This window comes from Gopherus evgoodei, chromosome 4 (genome assembly GCF_007399415.2).
Source record: "Gopherus evgoodei ecotype Sinaloan lineage chromosome 4, rGopEvg1_v1.p, whole genome shotgun sequence".
In the NCBI taxonomy this organism is placed as follows: domain Eukaryota; kingdom Metazoa; phylum Chordata; order Testudines; family Testudinidae; genus Gopherus; species Gopherus evgoodei.
In genome coordinates, this window is record NC_044325.1 from 114,836,930 (window position 1) to 114,862,421 (window position 25,492).

Consider the following 25,492-nt stretch of genomic DNA (forward strand, 5'->3'; position numbering starts at 1 on the left):
TCCATGGTTGCCCGCAAGTTTGTAACCAAACACGCCAAGCTCCGCCTCCGTCCTCTCCAAGTCCGGCCCACCTCGGCGTACCGCTTGGACAGGGAGCCAATGGTCATGGTAGTCACCGTTCCCTCGAACGCCTTAGGCTCCCTAGAGTGGTGGCTAACCCCCTCCTTGGTGTGGACAGGATGCGGTTTCATCCGCCCCAGCCCTCACTGCCCCTGACGGCGGACGCATCATCTCTCTGCTCGAGTGCTCATGGTCACCTCCGAGCTTAAGGCCTTCGGTCTTCTAGGGAGCTGGCATTCCTCATTAATGCCCCAAAAATCAGAGTAGTCCGCCTGGCATGCCAGGGGTTCCAGCGGCAGCTGCGAGGCCGTTGTATCTCGGTGTTTACAGCCAACACAATGGCCAGGTGCTTCATAAGCATTCAGGGGGGACATAGTCCTTCCCCCCTTTTTTGTCAGGAGGCCATCCATTTCCGGGTCTTTTGCATGGCCCGCTCGATGGAGCTGGCGACGTCCTTTCTCCCGGGCGTTCGGAACGTCTTATCTCTTTGACTCAGCAGGTCTTTCCTGTCTTACGAGTCATCACTCTGCCCCATGTGAGGCGTCCCGCTTTCCGGAAGTGGAAATGGTTCCTCACACAGACCTGTTCGCTCACCGCGAGTGCAGGAAATGCCAGGTGTTCTGCTCCTTCCAAGGTCTCTCCTCGGAATCGATCTTGGACGCATTCCTGATACCGTGGAACGGCCAACTGCATTATGCCTTCCCGCTGTTCCCACTGGTTCGTTAGGTCCTGCTCAAACTCCGCAGGGGCAGAGCGCGCATCATCATGATCACTCCAGAGTGGTCCAGGCAGCATTGACATGCCACGTTGCTCGGCCTGTCAGCCCAGACCTCATCACTCAGGGCAATGACAGGCTTCGCCTCTCGGACCTGCAGCCTCTTCGCCTCACGGTGGCTCCTGCGTACCTGAGTCGGGGTGACAGGCAGCCTTCCACCTGGTCAACGTACCGAGCCAGGTGGAAGCGTTTCCTTTACAGCTGCAGTACGCTCGATCTTGCTCCTGCTGAGGTCTCGATCCCCTCTATTTGGCCTGCCTCTGGCCTTCAGCGGCAGGATCTGGCGGTATCATCGCTGAGGATACTCTCAGCAGCCGTCCCTACCTTCCAGCAGGCTAAGATGGACGTTCAGTGTCCCACGCTCTATGGGTTCGAGGTCCCTCAAGGGCTTGGAGCGCTTGCACCCTCGGGTGCGCCGCCCAGCCCCGCCCTGGGGCCTCAACCTAGTCTTGGCCAGACGGGTCTCTGAGATCAGAGCTTTTACGAAGGTTCCACAAAGACAAGGTGCAGTTGTGACCGCACCCGGCTTTCCTCCCTAAGGTGTTTTGGCCTTTCATGTTACCCACAGCTCAACGCAATGGGCATAACCGTTGCACTCCTTGGACATCTGTGGAGTGCTCGCATTATGTTGTGCTGACAGAATCATTTCCTAAGGTGCCCCAGCTCTGCCCCGGTAGCGGGCCAAAGGGAGGGCTTGCTTGTTTTCCTCTCAGAGGATCTCATCTTGGGTGATGGCGGACATCCCCACTTGTTCTGATTTGGCTCATATTTCCCCAAGCCACATCACCGTGCATTCTACCAGGGCTCAGGCTTCATCTGCCGCCTTGCTGGCTCGTGTTTCTACCCACGAGACCTGTCGCGAAGCTCCATTGGTCCTCGGTCCTTACCTTTGCTTCGCAGTATGCCCTGGTTCAGCAGTCAAGAGAGGCTGTAGCCTCTGGCTCGGCAGTTTTATTCTGCCACATTTCACTCCGACCCCACCGCCTTTGTAAGGCTTGGGATTCACCTAACTGGAATGGATATGAGCAATCACTCGAAGAAGAAAAGACGGTTACTCACCTTTGTAACTGTTGTTCTTCGAGATGTGTTGCTCATATCCATTCCGCACCCGCCCTCCTTCCCCACTGTCGGAGTAGCCGGCAAGAAGGAACTGAGGAGCGGGTGGGCCGGCAGGAGTATATATGGAGCGCCATGGTGGCGCCACTCTAGGGGGCGACCTGCCGGCCCACTGAGTTGCTAGGGTAAAAGTTTTCCGACGAATGTGCACGCGCGGCGCGTACACCTAACTGGAATGGATATGAGCAACACATCTCGAAGAACAACAGTTACAAAGGTGAGTAACCGTCTTATACATGGAGTGAGCTGGCTATGCTTTATGTTTCTGGTAACATAGGAAGACAAGCTGTTTGGGTGGGCAACTATCCACTAAGATAAGCAATAGATAAAAAGTGAAGGAGAAGGATGACATCAAATTGTGAAAATTATGTACATTTTCCCCACCTTATTTCCACTTAATCAACTATACCATGTTGTCCCTCACGCTGTAGACTAATTGTTCAGTTTCTTGTAGGCATCATAGAAAAGTGGGGTCTCAAGGTTGTGGAGAGCCCTTCATGGTCAGTATGTTCACATCGTGAGGATGTTTAATACTGAAGCTGATCACCTGCAACACTATTGTCAGTTGTCCTGGTACCTGAAACAGTGTCATGACCAGGATGGTTTTGAGATCAGAGTCAGGCAGTAGGACAAGGTAACACAAGAGAAATGGTCCTAAGCAGGGGAAACCCAGTTGCCTGGACAACTTCTTGTTCCTATGCTGGATTTAAATACAATCAGGGACCCTCCCACCCCTAATTCTGTCATTCAGCTCTCAGGACTTAAGCCCTCTGTCAGAGTTCAGCTTCTAGTTCTAGCAACTGTTAGCAGGTCACTGGGTGGCAGGTTGGAACTTACTGGCTCCTTAGACAGGGTTCAAGACCCATAGTTAACTGACAAACAGCCAAGAGTTTCTCTACTCCTGATGTGAAAATGACCAATGAAAGCTTATAAAGGGGCCATTCCGATATCCTGCATCATATATAAAATGGTGTCTGAAGCATTTGAACAATGTCCGAAAGAGCTACAGCTGTTTTCCCTGTCGTGCAGTTTAAAAGTCTGAACGTTGATATCTGTGCTTTATCTGAAGTGTACTGGCTAGGAAGCCATGAAAAGGAAGTTGATGACCACACATTTTTCCCCCTCCTCAGACTGCCCCAATAGATTGCCTGAGCAAGGGATAGCCACTATACTTTCACCCAGTGCATAGTGGGTATTGCAGAGTTGGCAGGTGATTAATGAGCGACCTATCACTGTCTGATTCCAGGCCATCTGTGAGCATCTTACCATCCTTGCAGTGCAGTCACATTAACACCAATGATGTGGCTGCAGATTACTTTTACCAGTAGCTCCAATCAATTGTTTATGAAGCTTCAAGAAGAGATGTCCTCATGATCCAGGGAAACTTTAATGTGCTAATAGGAAAAGCTAATGACACATAGTCAAGTGTATGCTTGAGAAGTTTGGTGTTGGGCAGGAGAACAGGAAAGGGCAGTGACTGCTGAAATTTGTAGCTGCCAGTGATATGGTGATCACCGACTCTCACTTCTGTCACCTAAAGGTTCACAAGCAGACGTGGTACAGCCCAGATGGTTTCACTAGGACTGTTGTTCATCATGCCCTCACTAACAATCACATTGGTCAATGGTCATGGATGTACAAGTTTGCAGAGGTGCTGAACTTGACATTGGACATCTGTTTCTGCTGACAAAAGTGTGCCTCTGACTTGAAAGACAATCAGTTAATTGGCTGAAATTAGTTCAATTCAACCAGGTAGCTCTCTGTTCTGAGCTGTTGAAGAATATTGAAGCATCAGAGACTGAAGGCGCTCTCCCTCTGTCATCTGATGAAGAATGGCATTTTCAGATCAACCATCCTGACTGTTGTCAGTTCAGTGCTGGGGCCTCAGCCCTTCAAACATCAACCATGGATCAGTGAGGAGATGCTCATTGCAGTTAGAGCTAAGTTAAAAACAAGACTACCATCTGAGTCTTCAAATTGTTTGTTGAATGCAAAAGCAAAGGCTGAATGGATTTGACTTTGGGACATTATCAAGTCATCGTGTAAGAAAGATAGAGAATCCTGGTGGTTGACTCTGGCAGTCAGTTTAGACCAGGATGCTGTCAGGTGCAGTCTCCACACCCACTATTCAACTTTGTGGTAGTTGTGAGGGAAGGTGGCCACAGCTTGCCCAGTAGAGAATCTGGATGTCAGCAACAGCAAGAATCTTCAGGATCAGTTGCATCATTGGAAAGATCATTTCAAGATACTCCTCAATTGTCCATCACCTGCAGTCCCTCTTCCATTTGAAGAGGAATAGAAAGTTCCAGTAGAGCCACCTTCCTTCAAGCAAGAAGAGGTCTGGATTGCAGTCCATAAGTTTAAGACTGGGATGATATCAGGGTTTTGTAACATTACCCCAGAGATGCTGAAGACAGGTGAGAGTATTTTTGCACCATGGATGCATATGCTGTTCCAGACATCTGGCGCACAAATGTCATCCAGAGCGACATGAAGATGGGCATTTATTCTGCCTCTGTTCAAAATTGGTGATAGGCCAAATATACAACTATAAGGGTATTACACTGTTGTCAATCCCAGGGAAAGTCTTTCCTTCTGTGTTAATATCTCAATCAACAATGCACTTCATGGCAAAGGTCTGAGTACTCAGTGCTTCAGGATACCTGGTTCTTCCACAAAGATCTTTACCTTGAGGCTACTTTTTTTAGAAAATGATTGAGTTTAATAAATGGGCACAGCATATTTTATAGATTTCCATTAGGCCTTTATTTCAGTGCATGGAACATGTTTATGGGATCTAATGAGGTAATTCAGTGTCCGTAGGAAGATAGTGTTATTGGCAGAAGAGTTCCATAATGGAACAGAAAGCTGGGTTTGAGTCAGTGGCAGATACACATCATGGTTTCCTGTTTCCATGGAAGTTTGGCAATGCTGTGTTCTGCCATCATTGCTGTTCAATATCTTCATTGATTGGTTGATAGATAAGCTTGAGCATGCAGCTGTCGGTGGTGTAGAGCTTTGAGATCTTGAATAAACTGATGACGTTGACTTGCTGGCTCAGTTTGGTGAATCCCTGCAGCTCATGGCTGATCTGGTTGTGGATGAAGTAGTGCCCATTGGTCTGGCTACTGGTCCAGATAAAGCTAAGTCCTAAACATTTGCCATCAGCTAGCCTCCAGCACCAGATTACAGTCAGCTCAGTATTAACCTGTCTGGATGGGACACTGAGCAGATGGCATCTGTCGAATGCTGCCCAAATATTTTACACTTGTGTAACAGTAATATTGTGATCTTCTGAATTATGAGTACAGGCGAGTCTCATCTTACGCCGGGGTTCCGTTCTGCGGTTAGCACGTAAAGAGAAAAACGCGTATACTCCAAATTACATTGAGTTGAATAGTGGGCGGAATCGCCCGCACTACAGCTACAGTATTAAAATTATTATTTTTATCTTTTTTGTTTTGTTTTTGTCGACCTCAAAGCTGAAATTGTGCATGTTAGATGCGCATAAGATGCAACAGACCTGTATAGATACATTTGACTTTATAGCTATCATCACTGATGCAGAAATAGCTTAATGTTTATTAATATATAGCATCAGAGGTGTGCACAACTGTAGACAGCTAAAATCTGCTCTGTGTTGAACTGCTTATTCCACTAAGCATAGGGAGAGATGAAAGATAAGAGATGAATCTGGGAAAGATGAGACCTAAATAAAATAGGGTGATGAGGTTACTTGCTCCACTCTTGTGTTTGTACCATTTCACTTTTAAAAGTCTCATTTTAAAATTTTATTTTTATTAGTTGCAGAAGTGAGAGTCATTTGAGGTGAGTTGCAAAATCATAGCTTATGATTCTGGTAATTGCTTCTGAGTAACTGTCATTAGCAAATATTTAATAACCTTTTAAAGGAATGATAATAACACAGAGTCAAACACTGAGTTATAAACACTCCCATCATCCTAATTAGGCTTTTTCCTCATATAAAAAGATAAAGTGTAGCCCTGCCGATCAGACTTGTTCTTAATAACCTTATTTTAATGGCTACTGTTAATGTGGATGTCTGAACAAAGGCACTAAGTTAAATCTGTGTTTCTCTTGCATGCTGTTCAGACCAGTGACTGCCCTTGTTTGCTGCTGTTTGTTGGGTTGCCAACTTATTGCGGCATGGGAATGACTGCAGACACTGGAGGTTCAATGTATTTTGTATAGATTCTTTAGAGGAGCTCAGAAACAAATCTATTCTTGGCAATAAATGGCTTTCAAAGACTATGCCGCTATTTAAAATTAATGTAACTACTATCAGGCAGCATTTCCAAATACTGAAGCTGGTGTAAATGTCAACACAGCTTTGAATTCCTATTAGGTAAGCTCTCAATGCCTTTTATTAAGACAGTGAGCAAATCTGTAGGTCAGTTGACCTGGTACAGACCAATATCTGAAATGTATGCTTTCTCAACCCTAACATTTGCAGAGCTTCTGATTCTGAACCAACTGCTATAGGGGAAATAGATACCTTTTGGTATGATACTGGACAGTTATGCAAAAAAAAAAAAAAGAATCTTTGTAAGGAGAAGTAAATTCTACATTCAGATTCATATGCTTAGAGATACAAGCTCACCCTGTGCAAAGCTTAGCTTTTGGAGCATGGCTTGCCTGGGCATTGAGCCCTGGCATCAAGGGTGTTTGGAATAGTTTGGAAATTAGAGAAACTAATGGAAGAGCATCAGATGTTCATCCTGCGTAATCTTGCTTAATTAACTTATCAAAAGAGATGGAGGCAAAGGAGTTGGAGAGCTGGACCCTTAAAATGGGCTAAGGCAATAGAGTAAGGAGTAGGGAAAGAAACTTTTTCCCTCCAGTAGTCATGCCCTTGATTTGTGATCATATATGAATCTTTTTAATCTGGTTGACCAGCCCTGGATAAAACATTTCAAATTATCCACAAAATACAAGCATTGGCAGTGGCAGTCCAAGATGCCGTGCCTACGTGCCTCAACCCTGACCTGGTTTACTCTCCTGTTGAGAAGAGGATGACAGCTCCAGGCCCATTGAGTCCTTGATGTCTGCTGACTAACATTTACATACTTTTTATTTAGGACATGACATTGTTGGCAAACTCCCTACTTCTTGACTTTTGTTTCTGGTTTACACCAGATGGGCCACAGGTAATGATTTGGCTTCTGGAAAAGTGTGTTGACTTCTGCACAGCAGGAGCAGATCATGTGCTCGTTTCTGTTTGGAGAGCAAGTACTGCAAAAGCAACAGCTGGGATGGGGTGGCGGGGGAATATTTATCAAGGAAAAATGCCAGCCCACACTGATGTGCAGAAATTTCATATGATAGGTAAGTACTATTTTTGTTTCCAGATCAGAATGCAGTAAGTCTTTACTTGTCAGCTAGTCAGCAGTTAAAATTCCTCAGTGATTTGAAGCACTCTTGCCTTGTGAACTGTCCTCTGACAACACTCTTACTTTGTGAATCTGCAGCTCTTGCATTTGACATTCCCAACTGACTTGTTAGTTTTCTAAATTGGTGCACTCTTCTATTCCAAGAAGTCAGTCAGGAGATTCTTGCCTTCAAAAAATTAAAAATACTTGAATAGTTTAATAAGGCCTAGAATGCTAATCGACAAGAAAGTGGAGAATATTGGGCCTATGTAGTAGGATGTCTGTTAAGCCCAGGTCTACACTAGTGAATAGCGTAGCTGAAGTTGGCGTACGTTAGGTTGACTTACCTGGCCATGAGGATGGCGGCGAGTTGACCGCTGCCGCTCCCGTGTCGACTCTGCATCCGATTCTCACAAGCTGGAGTTTCGGAGTCGACAGGGAGTGCAATCGGGGAGATTTTATTGCGCCTACAAATCTAGGCATCCTTAGTGAACAACTGGTAAATAGCACTTTGGGTCTCCGAAGAAATCTGAATGTTCGTCTCCTGTTCTGGAGTAACTGCAGCTATGGCTAAAGTAGCTGAAGGTATTGAAACTACAGGGTAGACCCTTTAATTTTTCTGCTTCTGAATTTAAACCACCATTCACTTTGAACTATGGCTCAGCCGATATGAAGTTTGTTGGTGTGACCTCAAAGAAATCTCTCTTTACATGTATGGCTTTCCTTTCATCTTTACGTCAAGCTGTTGTTGTCTTAGAGTAGAGATAATACCTTCCTTGGAGGATTTACAATCCATTTATAATTTGTTCAGTATATTGGGACCCAATTCCAATTTGTGATCTCTAGGTGCTTCCATAATATGTTTGCTACTAACTATAGGACAAATCAACCAAAGGCCAAGTACTTTTTCCATGCCCCTAGTAGTGTAAGCTGTGTGAGCAATTTCCATACATGTGTATGTACATAATTTAAAGTACACACTTTAAGATGTTGTCTTTTTAAGGAGCATTGTCTTGGTCAGTCCCAGACACTCTTGCTGTTACTCAAAAGTTGATTGATTTTAGAAATGTGGTTTTTACAGTTTAAAAGGCCTTAAAACTGCATAAGTAGCTTGAATTTTTTCCCCAGTTTAAGCTGATCAGTTTTAGGTTGCTCCAAACATAATACAGGGGAGCAATATATGGAGGCTGGCAAGGGCATGAGTTAAGCTTGTCCATTCCTGAGCAAGCTCATAGAGAAGCTACTCAAAGGACAATTTCAAGCTCATCTAACTGAAGCTGGTATTCTAGACCCTGCACTCTCTGGATTCACGTCAGGACGTGGAACTGAAACTGCTTTAGTGGCACTAGTGCATGATTTTCTGCTGTCAATAGGTAGAGGACAGACATCGATTTTCATCCTCCTGGAACTCTCCACAGGCATTCAACATCATTGACCATGAGATACTGCTCTCTCACTTGCGAGAGGTGTCAGGGGCCCAGGGTAATGTACTAAAATGGTATGACTTCTCCTGGAGGGGATTGCACTCAAAGAGTAGCGATGTCCTTCTCAAGGAGAAGTGACATGTCCACAACTAGACCTTGTGGAGTACCACAAGGATCAGTTCTCTCTTCTGTCATATTCAGCATCTATGTGTAACCACGTGGGTTAAATTATAAGACAACATGGACTGAAGTGCCAGCAATACACAGATGGCACAGCTCTACTTACCACATATTACCAAGATATTCCAGTGCTTGGACGAGATCAGCTCATGGATAAGGAATAACTGGTTGAAGATTTCCCCGAGGAAGATGGTGATGCTGTTGCAGGGGAAAGTATTTGACGCTCACCAAACTGACAAAAATGCCCCTGGAATTTTTCTCTGTTCCACCTTTTGCTGTTCTGTCTCATGGTAGCAATCATCTTGTCCAGCAGGGTCTTAGAGGTAAAGGCTCTGACAGCTAGTCCACCTTAGATAAACAAGGCATTTTTTGAACTTCATCCAAAGTTTCTGATTTCCATCTGAAGTCAGTTTCTCTGCCTGTATTCTTCTCAAATCCCATAACTATCTTGAGGAGGTCATGCTATGTATGCAAGCATAAGAGCTGTCGGCTACTATTTAGAAAGAACAAAGCCTTTCTGAAAATGTTAGGTTCTGTAACTGTGTGCTTGGACACACAATGCCCACTGAATGGTTCTCTGGAGGCAATAGTCCAAAACAGTTAGTGTGTGTGGTAAGTAATCCCCTCTTTTGCCCACTTCTCTTTTTCTTATAACATTTAAAAGTGCGTACATGCAAATTTTTTCATACCGCACAAACAAATAGCTCTTACAATGCTCAAAAAATGAGGAGTCCCTATGGTGATCATTAATAGGTTTAAGGTGTGTGTGTGTGTGTGTGTGTGTGTGTGTGTGTGTGTGTGTGTGTATAACAAACAAAACAGTCAATTTTTTAAAATAACTAACTAAGGTAGTGCAGTGAGTCATATAGCATTAATACAAAAAAAGAAAAAAATGTACATCTAAAGTATGTGAACAAGTAGCAACATGGTAGTTCTCTCACATTTTGAAGATATAACTCATACAAATCAATTTAATTCAGGTGGCTCTTGGTGCAATATAGGGTCCTAAATTGATAGGATTATGAGCACCTCCTATGATAGAGTGCTCTCAGTTCTTTTTGAAGGAAATGAGTAGAGTCCTAATCACCTACAAGGCATGATCAGTGATTGTACAGTTGGACCCTGAATTCTTTACGAGACCTAGATTGCAGTCATTGAATAGGGAATTTTGTCTGGAGTAGAGTAAATAACCTTTTAAAAACATTTTATACAGGGGCATGTTTATGTGATGCTTCACAAACCTAGTTTAAACCTGTTCTATCATGTAAACTCAGTTGTCTGTTACCATTTCTAACCCTTGCAATTTTATCATGAGTCTCATGACTTAAAGTCCCGACTCCTGGAGGCTTGTCATAGATTAATATCTCAACTTTCATCTAAAAATGTCAAGATTTTTGCCCCCATAGCTGTGGAGAAAAGCTTGAAAATGTGATGTGTTTCCGAAGAACTGAAAACAGAAAACATACTTGATTTTTATTTGTTTATTTATGAATTATGAGGTTGTAAATCAGTTTAGCAATTTTGGGGGTCTGAATCCTGGAGTTGGAAATACAGTTAATGTAAATATTATTGCAGACCTGACACCTGCCTAAGTCAGTTGGTTACACACACTGTGCAAACAGTAAATTACTAGTGTATGCAGATAGATTTAATTATTTGTATTACTATATTGCATAGGAGCCTTAGCCATGGACCAGGATCTCATTGTGCTAGGTGCTGTATAACACAAGAACAAAAAGACAGCCCCAGTGATTGATATGTTAAACATTAAAAGCACCTCAGTATAAATAACTGGTTTACATCCGTGCTGCAGACTGTGCAAAGCTCAGTTTTCAGGTAGTGACTGTTGTGCATTTTAACTGTTCTAGAGAAAAGGAAGAGAGTTTATAATACAAAGGCTGCTTGGTATAGATATCTATCTAAATGCAAGATTTAAACATTCCTTATTGTTGGTATTACTGTTTTAATATACATGGTTAGTTGCAGTGGGGTTTTTTTTTTTCATTGAGTGAATTGCTAAGTTAACATTTCAGGCATTAAATTATATGCATGTCAAAATCTTTTTTCCATATTATGGGAATTTCCTCAAGAATAATAATTTTTTTAAAAAAGGGCGTGCATGTTCCTAGACCCAGACAATTTAGCACTTGTGGTTCTTCTATTTATTGGCAATTGGCTCTGAAACTGTATCAGTTTTGCCTCTCAGTTTTAAGATGTCAATTTCCTGATATCATCGATCACTCTCTCTCCCTCTTTTAGGCACTTTTGTGACCTACTTATACATATTCTCCTGTGGCCCTGGGTCTGACTCTATCTTCAGTTAATATCGTTAGCTTATGCAAACTACCCAGTTAGTGAGATGATATATTGAGCTATACTATCCAACCGAATAATTGCCAGGAGATTTTCAAGCAGTTCTGTAAAGATCATTCACTGCAGGTGCTGCCCAAGGCCGGAGAGGGGCTGTATTAATGTAGATGGGATAATTGGGCCAAAAGTGTTAACATAACACAGTAGTGTTTAATGTTAAAGATTAAACAGTGTTAAAGAAGGTTTGGGATTTGGTATACCGAGACCTCAGTCTGCTTAGTATCATGGCAAAGACACCATTAAAAATCCTTTTAACCTTTTATTGAAGATAAAGAAAAGAAGGAAAGACAGTTCAATCATTTGAAATGTGAAGTCTTAGGGCTTTCATTTTAACTGCATCCTTTATTCCCTTTCCCCATTAGATGGAGAGAGTTTTAGAAGGAAAAAACCCCTTGTGGGATCATCTCTTGAATGGTATCAAAGATGGTAATAAATGTCCTTTTGGAAGAAATTAGATGGGATGGGATGGAGCAGCTGTTAAAGTTCATTTAATCCCAGGGGGGTGGTTGGGATTTAGCTGTAGCCGGTAGGGGTGGCAAAGTCATCTGGGACCCTCTATCTGGCCTGGCCTGGTCTGGACATCTCTCAGGATCAAGATGATGAAGACCCAGGGTCCCAGAAGACAATGGGGGTTGGCAGGTATGATGGTGAAGTTTGTTCCAATAGTCAATTTTTCTCCCCAAAGTCTCTTTAGGGAGCCATAAAGGACATGGAATAGCCCATCCCCTCATTAGATGGTCCACCAATTAGGCCTTTTTTCCAAACACACCAATTCTGGTTCACTGATTTCTGGTTCCACCCTTTTCTTGTTTACTGGCATGGTCTTAATATAGTTCTTGAGTTATATCAATAGACCTTTTTGTTTCGACTAATTCAGTCTTTTCATCTCTTTCATACCTTTTTCCGTTAACATTTATTATAAATTATTTGATGTTTTATGACATTATAATTTGTTTAAGTACTTTATTTTTTTTAACAGTTAAGCTCACTATTAAGGTAAATTTGTAGTCCCAGTTATCACAATGATATGTCAGGTTCTTTTCCTTGCTGGCACCCCCCTGTTGACAGCTAGTCTGGTTCTGTTGTGATCTTACCCTTCTCTGGCTCAGCCATCTGCTCAGGTCACGCATGGATGTCTATCCCTTTCAGGGTATATAAACAATTCAGCAAAGGATAACCCTCTAGTTAATGTGAGGGGCATATGGTTCAGGGTCTTGGGATCTTGACTATCTAGACTCTGCATATCATGGTTAGGCTTCTGCCTTTGGTACTCCTAGAGTTTGGTGGGGGAACCTGGACCCATCCCTTCACTGGGTTCTGATCCAGGGCCCAGTGGTAAGCAGCTATTTCCTGCACCCCAGAGTGCTATACTGCTGCCTATCTGGATCACTTCCTACCAGTTCCCTCTTTTCACAATAGATAAAGACTGTAAATAACTGGAATCTCTTCTCTTTGGGTTTGGCAACATCGGTACACAACCAGGCCTCAGGCAGCAGGAGCGCCTGCAATGCTCCTTTCTAGGAACTCAGAATGTAGGTCAGTTCACCTCCATTGTCTGCTGCCCTGCTGAGCTGGCCTGTTCTCCTTCTGAGGTCCTCCTCCAAGTTAAGCATGCTTGGCCGGTGTGGTGGTTGGGGCTGCCTGGGCCCAGAACAGCTGCATAACTTTTTCCTTACAGATGTGGGGGTTGTATATAGCCATCATAAGTTCCTACTCATTAGATCTGGAAGGATAGGTTTTTGTGTTTCCATTAGAATTCCACATTTTCAGTTGCTCACTCTTGGGATGAACTCTTGCAGACATGCTGTCTCTTACTGAAGGTAGATTTTTATGTCGTGTGAGCAAAAATGGTTTGGCCATCAGACAATTTGACAAAAACAAGATTTTGTATTGATGGGTGGGGGGAATACATGTGTGGAAAAATAAAAATTGCGTTAGCAGAAGTGGGGTCATGACAGAAGCTTAGGAAGAGGTCTTGCAAGTATCAAACACAGGGGCTTAGGAAAGGGAGGACAACAATGTTCCAAAATTGCTACTGTATTAGTGAGCAGAGTGTTCTGGGGTGGCTAGAGAGCTGGAGGAGACCACAATGGAGGGAGCTATAGTTGAGCTATGGTGACTGTGCTGGCCTTCGGGAATTGTCTCTGTGTGCAAATTGGCTTACTGCTGTTTAAGATGAGCAATACTCATGTATGTAGAGGTGTAAATAAGTATAAGTAATATACACTACTTTAGACTCAGAATAACTGATTTCTCCAGCAATAAAATGACTTGCTGCAAATCTCCAAAACAACTTCTCAAAAGCAACAGTTTTCTTTTTGCAATGCTCAGTACCTGTAGAGCTGTAATGGCTAGAGGCAGACAGTTTTAATATGGCATGGCAAAATAGTCCTCATTGAAACGTTTTGAGTATTCCAGTGAAAATTTAGCTTTGACTTGCATGCAGTGAGATGTCCAACCCCAGAATCAATCTCTGAATTCTTGCATGGTTTTCAGCACTTACCAAAGATATGAGCAAAGGGAGGCTGTATCACAAAATGCATGACAACTTATTTGAATATTAAGCATGCATGTTTTCTGAGGCCATCACTGAATAAAGCAGGGCTCTACTGGAGCTTTGGTATGTTATGTGCATGAATGTGCATGCTGAGGGAGAGACTTCATCTGGCCTGTGCACATGTATGCAGGAAGGTATAACACAAGCCTTTCCCCTGTTCAACACCTCTCATGTAGGAACAAACAACAATCTCAGTTCTTGTGTCCATCTGAGTTCAAGATCTGCATGGCCCAAAATGGAGGGTGCCTTTAGCCTTGGCCTTGCACCCCTTAGCACTGGCCAGCAGAGCTGGAGATGCTGCTGCACTTCTTTAAAGTCCCCATCAACCTACATTTAACTCAGCACTCACTGTGTATTGTTTGCTTTTATCTCTCTGGAAATCTTCCCTTTATGCATCCTTACTCAGCATGTCCATGTGCTTTCCTGACAGCAAGGACTATGTCAGTAATTATCATTCATGGGTCTTTACTGCAGAGTCTTGTCAAGGCCAAGGCATTGACCTGGCTGCCACATCCAATTCTATCACACACACAGATTACTTACCATTCAAAATGTTGCTTTACCAGGTGACAAGTGCTTCAGGGAGCTGTTATCCTGCCCTTGACTTGGTGAGCCAGAATTTGACACTTCTGCATATTGTTGCAGCTACATTTACCAAAATGACTGCTCCTACCAGGATTCGTTCTAGGAAATAAAATATCTGAGCCACCGTATATATTATTTGTGTATTTGGCTAGCATTAGCCAGGTCTGCATTCGTGTGATCCAAAAGGTAGAAATTCCAATGAAAGACGCCAGCCTCTACTCCCTGCCAATAAAGGAGAACAGATTGAATGTAAGAATAAAAAGGGATCCTGAAACCACTGACCATGAGCAAATTGAATTCTGTGCATTGAGATCACAAAGTTCAATAGTACAAAGGCGTTAAATTTCGGGGAACCTAATTTTAAGGAAATATGAAATCCAGTAAGGAAGGTCTGGTGTGAGGAGAAATTGGAGAGTTCTACAAGATATGACAATTAAGCCATTACTGACTAGATGACTTCTGAAATAGAAGCATACAGTGAATAAGGAGCCAACAGTCTCCTTCATAAAGGAGTGTTCAAAGAGCTGAGGATAGAGGAAAAAGCCCTGTACTGTAAATGGAAAAGAGATGAGATAACCAAACAAGAATATAGTTTAAACTTGCAGAGAAAAGCCGAATGAGTTATAGGATTTTTGTGATTACTTTGCCTCATTTGTGGGGTAAGTATAATGAGATGACAAATGGCAGAAAAAAGTAGGTCCATTTAAAAGCAAATGAAAGTGGATTGAATGGCATATATGCTCAAATATTTTTTTCTATTTTTCAACAAGAAATATGTTATAGGTGTTCATAAAGTGAGAAACTTGTAAAAATACTTACCAATAAAGCCCAGATGGTTTTTTTGGACTATTTGAACATAAACTATTTTAAAAGTCCAGATGATATGCATCCTAGGATGCTGAAGAAATTGCTGTAGGAAATATACTCTGTATCACTGTCAATTACTTCTGAAGAGACACAAAAAAAAAAAATGGAGAGGGACCAGAAGATGGGGAAAAAAACAAATATAAAATGGAATTTTGAACAAGTAATCCTGGCAATAGCCATTTCGTAAGTCTAGCCTCCTTTTCCTAGTCAAAGAACAAATTGCAAATTTTGCAGAGGTTAATAGAACCATGAGCAAGAAGCATCATGAGATTAAAGAATAACTCTAAACAAATTTGATTGTAATAGCAGCAAAGAGTCCTGTGGCACCTTATAGACTAAAAGACGTATTGGAGCATGAGCTTTCGTGGGTGAATACGCACTTCATCGGATGCATGCATTCACCCATGAAAGCTCGTGCTCCAATACATCTGTTAGTCTATAAGGTGCCACAGGACTCTTTGCTGCTTTTACAGATCCAGACTAACATGGCTACCTCTCTGATACTTGATTGTAATAGAAACTTAAAAATTAGTGTGTAAGTAGTAGATGCATTGTAACATGATTTTAAAAGAACTATTGACAATACCTCAAACTTGGTACTTAGTTCATACAGGCTGTGATATAAATGTTGACCTGTGAATAAATAAGTGCCATAAACAAAGTAATGATAAATGTCAGAATAACAAGTTGATAGAAGTAGGAATTGGAGTATTGCAAGAGTCGTTTAAGACAGCTGTTAAACATGAGATGTCACCAGTAGAAAGAGCATTTTATTTTGCAGATTACAAAAAATAGAGTATTTGATAACACTACTGAGGGCTGAAAATAAGCTATTTAATGGGAAAGAGAAACATGGAAATCAGTAATGCCAAAGACTTTACTGCATTTCAGAATCATATTTAGTTTTTGAAGTAACATAGACAGCAGAATAGCAAAAATGGGCTGTACAGTTTTGGACTGCATATTCAGATATAGTATAAGAAATAGGTAATTTCTTTCTGTAGGGTTGTGATGTTGTCATGGTCTAATCCCCACTCTGAACTTTAGCATCCAAAAAGATGGGGTACCAGCATGAATTCCTCTAAGCTCAATTACCAGCTTAGAACCTGTAGCGCTGCCACCAACCAGGAATTCCAGTGCCTGGTACACTCTGGTACCCGGGGATCCCCAAGACCCAGACCCTCTGGATCTAACACAAGGAAAGTAAACCTTTCCCTCACCGTTGCCTCTCCCAGGCTTCCCCTCCCTGGGTTACCCTGGAAGATCACTGTGATTCAAACTCCTTGAATCACAAAACAGAGAGGACAATTCACCTTCCGCCCTCCTTCTCTTTCCCCCTCCCAGACTCTTCCTGAGAGAAAGTAATCCTGGCACAGAGAGAAATCAGCCTCTCTCCCCCTCTTCCCTCCTTTCTCCCCACCAATTCCCTGGTGAATCCAGACCTAGTCCCCTGGGGTCTCACCAGAATAAAAAAAACAATTAGGTTCTTAACCAAGAAAAGCTTTTAATTAAAGAAAGAAAAAACAGTAAAAATTATCTTTGTAAATTTAAAATGGAATAGGTACAGGGTCTTTCAGCTATAGACACTGGGAACACCCTCCCAGCCTAAGTATACAAGTACAAATTAAAATCTTTTCAGCAAAATACCAATTTGAACTCCTTCCAACCAAATACACATTTGCAAATAAAGAAAACAACCATAAGCCTAACTCGCTTTATCTACCTAGTACTCACTAGTCTGAACTTATAAGAGCCTGGATTGGAGAGAAACCTGGTTGCACGTCTGATCCCTCTGAGCCCCCAGAGTGAACAACCACCAAAACTAACAGCACAGCACAAAAACTTCCCTCCCTCAAGATTTGAAAGTATCCTGTCCTCTGATTGGTCCTCTGGTCAGGTGACAGCCAGGCTCACTGTTCTTGTTAACCCTTTACCGTCAAAGAGATATAAAGTACTTCTGTGCTATTAACTTTTCTTATCTGTTTATGACAGATGTGATCGCACATGGAATGCTATGCTTATTTCTGGACTCATCAGAAAAATACTGAAAAATTGGAAGGACTTTCTCGGAACAAGAAGTATGGCCAGGGGACTGAAGGGAAATAACAATTTTACCCTGAATCTATAGCTTGTCTGAGCAATGACCAAGTGGGGACGTACACCTAAATATTGAAATGTGTGAACCATAGCAAGTTAAAGGAACTACTTAGCGTAATAAAAAGTTAGGAGTGGGATAAAATGAATAAACAAATAAAGATAGGCTAAATATCAAAGGAAAATTTTCTGCAATTAACTTCCACTCAGGGAATGCCTTTGGCATGGCATGTGCATTCAAATTAAATCTAGATTGGATGGCTGTTTCCAAAACTGGATGCCTGGAATTTTTTGGTGTTGAATAGGTTTTAGAGATAAATGCATTGAACAGTTGATTACTTAAAGAATCAAATGGGACTCTCCCCGAATGTGGCTGAGTAGAATATTAAGGAAACTGAGCCTCATTTGTTTGTGGGGGAGAGGAGAAAAACCCAGATGCAAATATGTGTCATGCCTGCTTTTTAGAATGGAGTAAAAGGATTTGACATGGCCTAACATGTAAAAGGAACACTTCCCTCCCTCTTTTATACTGTGACAGACCCAGACCAGTGGGGTACAGGAGTCTAGTAGAAGGCAAATATATGGGCCACTGGATGAATAGTTTTCTGTTCCCTGAGTGACCAGAGCAGGGGCAATCAGGAACCTGATAGAACCAGTTAAGGCAGGCAAGCCAATTAAGACACCTGGAGCCAATTAAGAACTTACTAGAATCAATTATGGCAGGCAGACTAATCAGGACACCTGGTTTAAAAAGGACTTCCCATCGGTTAGTGGAGGACGTGCAGGAAGCAGAGAGTAAGAAGCTGCTGGAGACTGAGGAGTACAAGAATGATTAAGCTTCAGGGGGAAGACCCTGCGGTGAGGATAAAGAAGGGACTGGGGGAAGGCCATGGGGAAGTAGCCCAGGGAGTTGTAGGTGTTATGCAGCAGATACAGGAAATGTAGACAGGTGCTATCCACAGGGCCCTGAGTTGGAACTCGGTGTAGATGGTGGGCCCAGGTTCCCTCCATTCCCCCCCAACTCCTGATCGGATATAGGAGGAGTTGACCTGGTCTGTGAGAAACACCAGAAAGGAAGGTCTAATTTGAAAGGTATCTGGCCTATCTCTGACCCACTAGGTGAGACACAGACACTGCGGGGATTGTTCTCCGTTTCCCCCTTGCTGGCCAGTGATGAAGTTAGCTGAGTGAATGGCAGGTTTGAGCCTCTAGCAGAAGGGGCCACACTGAAGGCTGCTGTGAACCTCTGAGGTGAGCAAATCCACCAAAAAGCGCAGGACCCACCAAGGCAGAGGAGGAACTTTGTCACAATACTTTCTCTTGATACTCAGTTATGTCATTTATAGAGGATATTGCATAATTACATTATGTTTGCACACATTAACAACTGATTTTTATTTTTATCTTCCTTATGGAAGATCACATTTCTCTCACATTCAGTGCTTCAAGTCACCTTTTTAACTGTGTTGAGGTAAGCTCAGAGCTAATGCAAATGCAGCCGTTCAGAGGGCAGAGTTAATTCCACACAAAGAACTTCTTGAGAGATATTGTTCTGTTAAATATTCTGATTTTTTTATATTGTGTGCTTGCACAGCTAACTTCTGCCCCTTAATAGTTGCACTTCTTTGAACAGATCAAATCACCTTCAGTCAACTGAGAATTTAATGACAAGCTTCCTCCAGTATGCACATTACATATTTCTGATAAATGGTGATGGGGTCACTGCAATTGCATTGACTCTAATACATGCTTAATATTCAAAGCCTAGATGAAAGACAGGCTTTTGGCTAAAACATAGGATTGCAAGTCCCTTGATTCTCAGGGACTTGCTATATATCATTAGGCAAATCTCTTGGCCCTCTGTATATCAATTTCCTCAGCTGTATACTAAGGGAAATATCTGCCTTGGAGTGGAGTTCAGGATTAATTTAAACTTTTTGAAGTGATTTGAGATCGTCAGCTGAAAGGTAAGTTAGCAGCACAAAGAGCTTGTGTAGCATAACCAAAAGATGGCTGAGGGGAGATATGATTGCTCTCTATAAATACATGAGAGGGATAAATACCAGGGAAGGTGAGGAGTTATTTAAGGTAAGTGCCAATGTAGACACAAGAACAAGTGGGTATAACGTGGCCACTAACAAGTTTAGGCTTCAAATTAGGTAAAGGTTTCTAAGCATCAGACAAGTGAAGTTCTGGAACAGCCTTCCAGGTGAGCTGTGGGGGCAAAAACCTAACTGGCTTCAAGACAGAGCTTGATAAGTTTGTGGAGAGGATGGTATGATAAGACTGCCTACAATGGCATGTAGCCAATCTTCAACTGCTAGCAGTAAATATCTCCAATAGCTGGTAATGAGACACTAGCTGTAGGGGGCTCTGAGTTACTACAAAGAATTCTTTCCTGGTTTCTGGCTGTTGGATCTGGCCAACGTGCTCAGGGTCTAACTCAGAGGTCTTCAAACTACAGTCTGCGGCTTCAGTTTGTCTGGCCCCCCCCAACCAACATCACATTGGGCAGCGGAACCCCGGCTGGCAGGAGCCCGTGGCAGGAATCCCAGAGCAGCGGCGAGCTGAGCGGCTCAGCCCGCCACCGCTCAGGGGTTCTCACCGCGGGCTCCTGCCAGCCGGGGTCTCAGCCCGCTGCTAGCCTGGTTTTCTTCACCTGGGCCAGCAGTGGGTACTGGGTGGGGCCAGTGGGGGGACCCCAGCTGGCAAGGGACCAGCAGCGGAAACTCCAGAGCAGCAGTGCAACTTCATGACATCACTGCATTCCTGCCAGGGCACAGAGCCGATGAGCACGCAGTAGGTAGGTTAGTAGCAGCAGAAGGAATCGGATGTGTGATAAGTCATTGTTATTTCCCTCGGTTTTTGTCTTAGCATGTGTCAGACTAGTGACAAACGTATATTCATTGTGTTTAAGTCTGTTGCTATTGGGGCGATTATGTTGGGAAAAGGACAGAAGAGAAAGGTTGACTCTGAATGTCGCATGTTTAAAGAACAATGGAGTGTGGACTATTTTGTTATCGAATCAGGTAGTAAGGCATTGTGTTTAATATGTAATGAAACTATTGCAGTGCTAAAAGAATGCAACATTTGTAGACATTATGAAACCAAGCACTTATCAGACTACTCTTTTATGGGAAAGCTACGTTCAGATAAATTAGAATCCATGAAACGTGGCTTATTGTCACAACGGTTTATATTTAAGAAGAAGAAAACCGAGAATGAAGCTGCAAGAAGAGCCAGCTTCCGAGTGGCACACCTATTAGCAAAATGAGGAAAACCATTTAGTGATGACGAGCTAGTTAAAATATGTATGATTCAAGCAGCTGAAGAAATATGCCCAGAAATAGCAGATTTATTTAAGACAATTAGTCTTACGGCAAACACAGTTGCTCGCAGAATCGAGGACATTGGCAGTAATATCATTTTCCAGCTGAATGAAAAGACTAAGAAGTTTGAGTGGTTTTTCCTCACACTTGACAAGTCAACTGATGTTTCCGATACTTCGCAGCAGCTGTTGTTTATTTGCGGGGTTGGCAGTAATTTTGAAGTTACGGAAGAACTAGCTTCTGTGTATAGTATGCATTGAACAACCACATGTGAAGAGATTTTCAAAGAAGTTGAAACATCACTTTCTCAATACAATCTGCAATGGAAACAACTGAAGTGCATTACAGCCGATGGAGATAGAAACATGTGAGGTTCAAAAAAAGGTTTAGTTGGACAAATCTACAAAGCTTGTGAAAGTGCGAGCTGTCCCAAGCTTATTCTTCATCAGCAAGCATTGTGCAGGAAATATTTGGATTTGTCACGTGTTATGGAACCCATAGTTTCGACCGTGTATTTCATTCACTCGCATGGACTTAACCATCGTCAGTTCCAAGCATTTCTGGTGGAAACAGAATCAGAATATCACAATTTGCTCTACCACACTTCAGTTCAGTGGCTGAGCTTTGGAAAGGTTTGTCATGATTTTCTGAGCTTAGAACTGAAATTGAAATGTTCTTTAAATAAAAAAAAAAAAAGACCTCTATCTTTATTCACAAACAGTGAATGGCTCTGGAAATTAGCTTTTTCGTAGACTTGACCAAGCACATGAATTACTTCAGTCTTAGAATACAAGGGGAAAATGGGCTTATCTGTGACATGTACACCCAGGTGAAAGTATTCAGGCAAAAACTAGTTCTTTTCGAGTTCCAACTGATGAGGGACTGCTTTGCTCATTTTACATGTTGTGAAAAGTTCAACCAAGAAACTGAATCACGATTCCCAACTAGGTTTGCACAAGAATCATTTCTGATCTGAAACTACAGTTCCAGGAGCGTTTCTCTGACCTTGATGTGAATGCAGGAGAAATGCGGATCTTCCAAAACCCATTTGATTGTGATCTCGAAAAACTGCCACCTGAACTTCAAATGGAAGTGACTGACTTGCAATCCAATGACTTGTTGAAGGACAAATATAAGGAGGGAGATCTGGTAGAGTTCTATAAATGCCTGCCGTGTGATCAATATGCTCATGTAAAAAACTTTGTGTGTTAATGTCAGCGTCTGGCACTGCTTATGCGTGTGAAAAAACATTTTCGATGATGAAATATGTGAAATCCAACTACAGATCGACCTTGTCTGATGAACATTTACAATCAATTTTGATGTTAGGGAACACTAACTTTGAACCACAGCTAAATGCAGTTTTGTCAGGAAAACATCAGTACCATACTTCTCACTAATCCTAAAATAATAATTCTTTTTTTAATGATTTTGCATATCTTTAATTTTTTCACTATTGCTTCTGTCTGCAAAGCCCCTTCAAAATCTAATATAGCCCTCATCTCATAAAGTTTGGAGACCTCTGGTCTAACTGATTGTCATATTTGGGGTTGGGAAGGAATTTTCCCCTGGGTCAGATTGGCAGAGACCCTGAGAGTTTTTCACCTTCCTCTGCAGCATGGGGCATGGGTCACTTGCTGGTTTAAACTAGTGTAAATGGTGGATTCTCTTCAAGTTGCAGTCTTACAATCATAATTTGAAGACTTTAGTGATGCAGCCAGAGGTTAGGGGTCTATTATAGGAGTGAGTGGGTGATGTTCTGTAGTCTGTGATGTCCAGGAGATCAGACTAGATGATCATAATGGTCCCTTCTGGACTTAAAGTCTGTGAGTCTGAGTTTCTATCCTCAAGTATCAATTCTTTTACTGAGAATATTTCTGAAAGGCCTTGCATTGAGCAAAATGACTCTCCCCGCTGCCCCCCCCAGCTGAGGGGTTTCACAAATGGTTTGTGCAGAATTGATTGACTGCTGTTGAATTGAAAGTGATAGATATTTACACCTCTGTCGATGGAGCATTTTTCTGCAGGCCTTTGTTCCTGGCCAATCGTCCTTTCTTATGTAACGCCACCTCACATAGATGTTGGCAGTGGGGATCAAACCTGGGATCTCTGGAACTAAATGCATTAGCTGCTACTGCATGATCTAAAAGACACGTTTCTTAGCCAAGGCTATAGCAAGCTCATCAGTTTTTAGCTGCCTAGCCACCGCTAGAGGGGAACAGAGCACCACTCCCAGCATGCGGAGGGTTACACTTATTTGAAACAGTTCAGTTACAAGCCTGTCTGTGTGAGACAATGACAGTATTTTGCATGCCTTTTCCCTATTCTTTGGTAGTTCATTCAAAAAAATTGTGGTGGGCAAGTTGCATCGCTGAGTTTCATTAAAGTTTTACCCTGCTTAATCTACCAAGCAATACAACATACCATAAAAATCTAATGCTTGGCATAATTACTCCTTATGCTTCCCTCCAGAAATAATCAGAATCAATTTACAGAAAATGCATTTTGCTGGGGTTGCGGAAGGGAAACTATTTTGCCTATAGGCATTCAGGTTACCATGACATTGTAACAAAGATACTCTTCGTTTGATTTATTCTTGTAGAAAGTTTGTGATTTAAATTTGCAATAAAATGGCAGGCAGATCACAGTTGAGAAGACTGAGGCTCACACATGGGTCCCAGAAGAGAAGATTGTTTTTTTAAATTTGTGCTTGAAGCCTTGGGGAGAAGAAGAGAAGGACTCCTTAATGTGGCAACTAAATTATTGGTTCTTGGAGCACAAGGCAGCCGTAGCATATATCAAAACAAATCAGTTGCCAACATGTTTCTCGATACTGGAAGTAAATAATCTGATTCTAATATGTGCTTTGTCAGGTTAAGTGACCTGACTTGCAAATATCATTTGTACTCAGTCCACGTATGTCAACGTGCACATGGAAAATGACTATTCCACACCACTTCTTAATTTCTGCTCCATTAACTTTTTTCCCCAGAGTGATGGAGCAGAAGTTAGTTTTATTTGCAGCATTTCTAGATAAAGGATAGTAGTAAATTTTTGGACCTAATAACTATGTTCCTGTAAAGCTATTGGTCAGGAAAAATTGTGGACTCTGAAATACTTTCCCTCTAATCCCTTTAATGGGAATTATGTTCACTACATTTTGTGGGTGACACACAGAATAGCACTAAACGTACTTGCAAGTACATAACTTTGCTCTTTTCTGTTAGGTAAAATGGCGTTTGTAGCAACCCACACTCATTGCTCTTTTGCAGAATTCCTCTCTGTGTTTAGCTCTGACTTAGGAGGAAGTGAGCTATTTATCCTTTTCTCTCTCTCTTCCCCAGCTCTCCCAGATCCCTATGATTGGGGGGACACAGGTGTTCCTTCCAGTGTCTGCTCCCATACCTGCCCACTTTTTGGGGTATGTTTTTATCAAGGCTGTCTTATATTTCCTGGGGAGAGTGGTAGGAAGAGGCATAATGCTGCTTTAACTTATCCCTTCTCTGATGTTATGACTATTGCTCTTTGCAGGAATTTCAAAGAGTACCTAGTGAGTATTTCCCAGCCTACCTAAAAGGAAAACATAAGAAATTCAGGGGTCTCTAAATGCCCAGAACTAACAAAATACATGCAGTTGGGTTGGAGACTTGATACTTGTAAGTAAGGGTCAGTCTAAAAATAACGACAAATCCAGAGAGATTTTTGTTGTTTTCATGAGAAAAATTTGTTAAATTCATCCCTTTACTTAAGCTTGCAGTAGAGAAACTCATGCACTGGTCCTTCTTCTATTCAAGTCAAGAAAATTCAAGGCAGACGTTTATACAATGGTATTTTGCCATTTTTCCTCCTCTACCAACTCAATTTAACCTGAATTCCAGGTTTCATTAATCTTCCAGGAAACAAACCTCTCCTCTTTGTTCATTTTTTCCCTTTGCCACACACTCCAGATTTTAGAGTCCCCTCCTTCTTAATATAGGATCATGGGTCATTGCTTAAAGTCAGTTGTTGGAGGAAAATGGCTCAATTTAATAAGGGAATTAATTAATTCATCCTCTTATATAGGCTTGTACAAAAATACTAGATCTCACAGGAAAAACAGTCTTTTGGATCTCTAAGCTATACATCTTGCTAAATGGTGTCAATCTGCTTGACCTTGGTAAATTAAATCTCAGAATTCAGTAATTGCATCACCTTCTCAGAGTTAAAGGAATCCTTATTGCTGTTAGTGCAGCACTTATGTCCAACCTCAAAGCAAGTGTACATACCACCATCTGAAAGCACCCGGTGTTGTTGTCATTCCATTATTTGGGACTTTGTGGTTGTATTAGCAGTGGTTAAAAAGAAACAAAATGGGCTTATCTTAGTGCAGCATAGACTACTTTTGCCACTTCCTATGACATGAATATGAGGGAGGAGGGCATTTTCTCAAGAAGTTATCTATTTCATGTTTTTGTCGAACAATTCAATTCATTGAATTATTTATAAATCTGTTTTTTGTTTTTCAAGAATAGCTTAGCATTTTAAATGAAAATAGCAACTGTAAAAACAATTAATTGCTTGGCTTTTCAAAGACTATTAGTGTATTGGTTCAGTCCAATATTACATGAAGAAATTTGATTAGAACATAGTTTTTAGATTAATTGTACTTATGTTGCAAATATATCTTTAAAAGTATACTGTGAATGTCCAGTTCTTTTGACACTTTCCCATGGGCAGTGCAGTAGTACTCAATATCTTGTCTTAAG

At 42.0% G+C, this 25,492-nt stretch overlaps 1 protein-coding gene across 5 annotated transcripts in view; it reads left to right on the plus strand.

The window, feature by feature from the left end:
• The window catches only part of CHID1 (chitinase domain containing 1), a 279,829-nt gene that overhangs the window by 79,401 nt on the left and 174,936 nt on the right, over positions 1-25,492 (plus strand). The window lies entirely within an intron of this gene.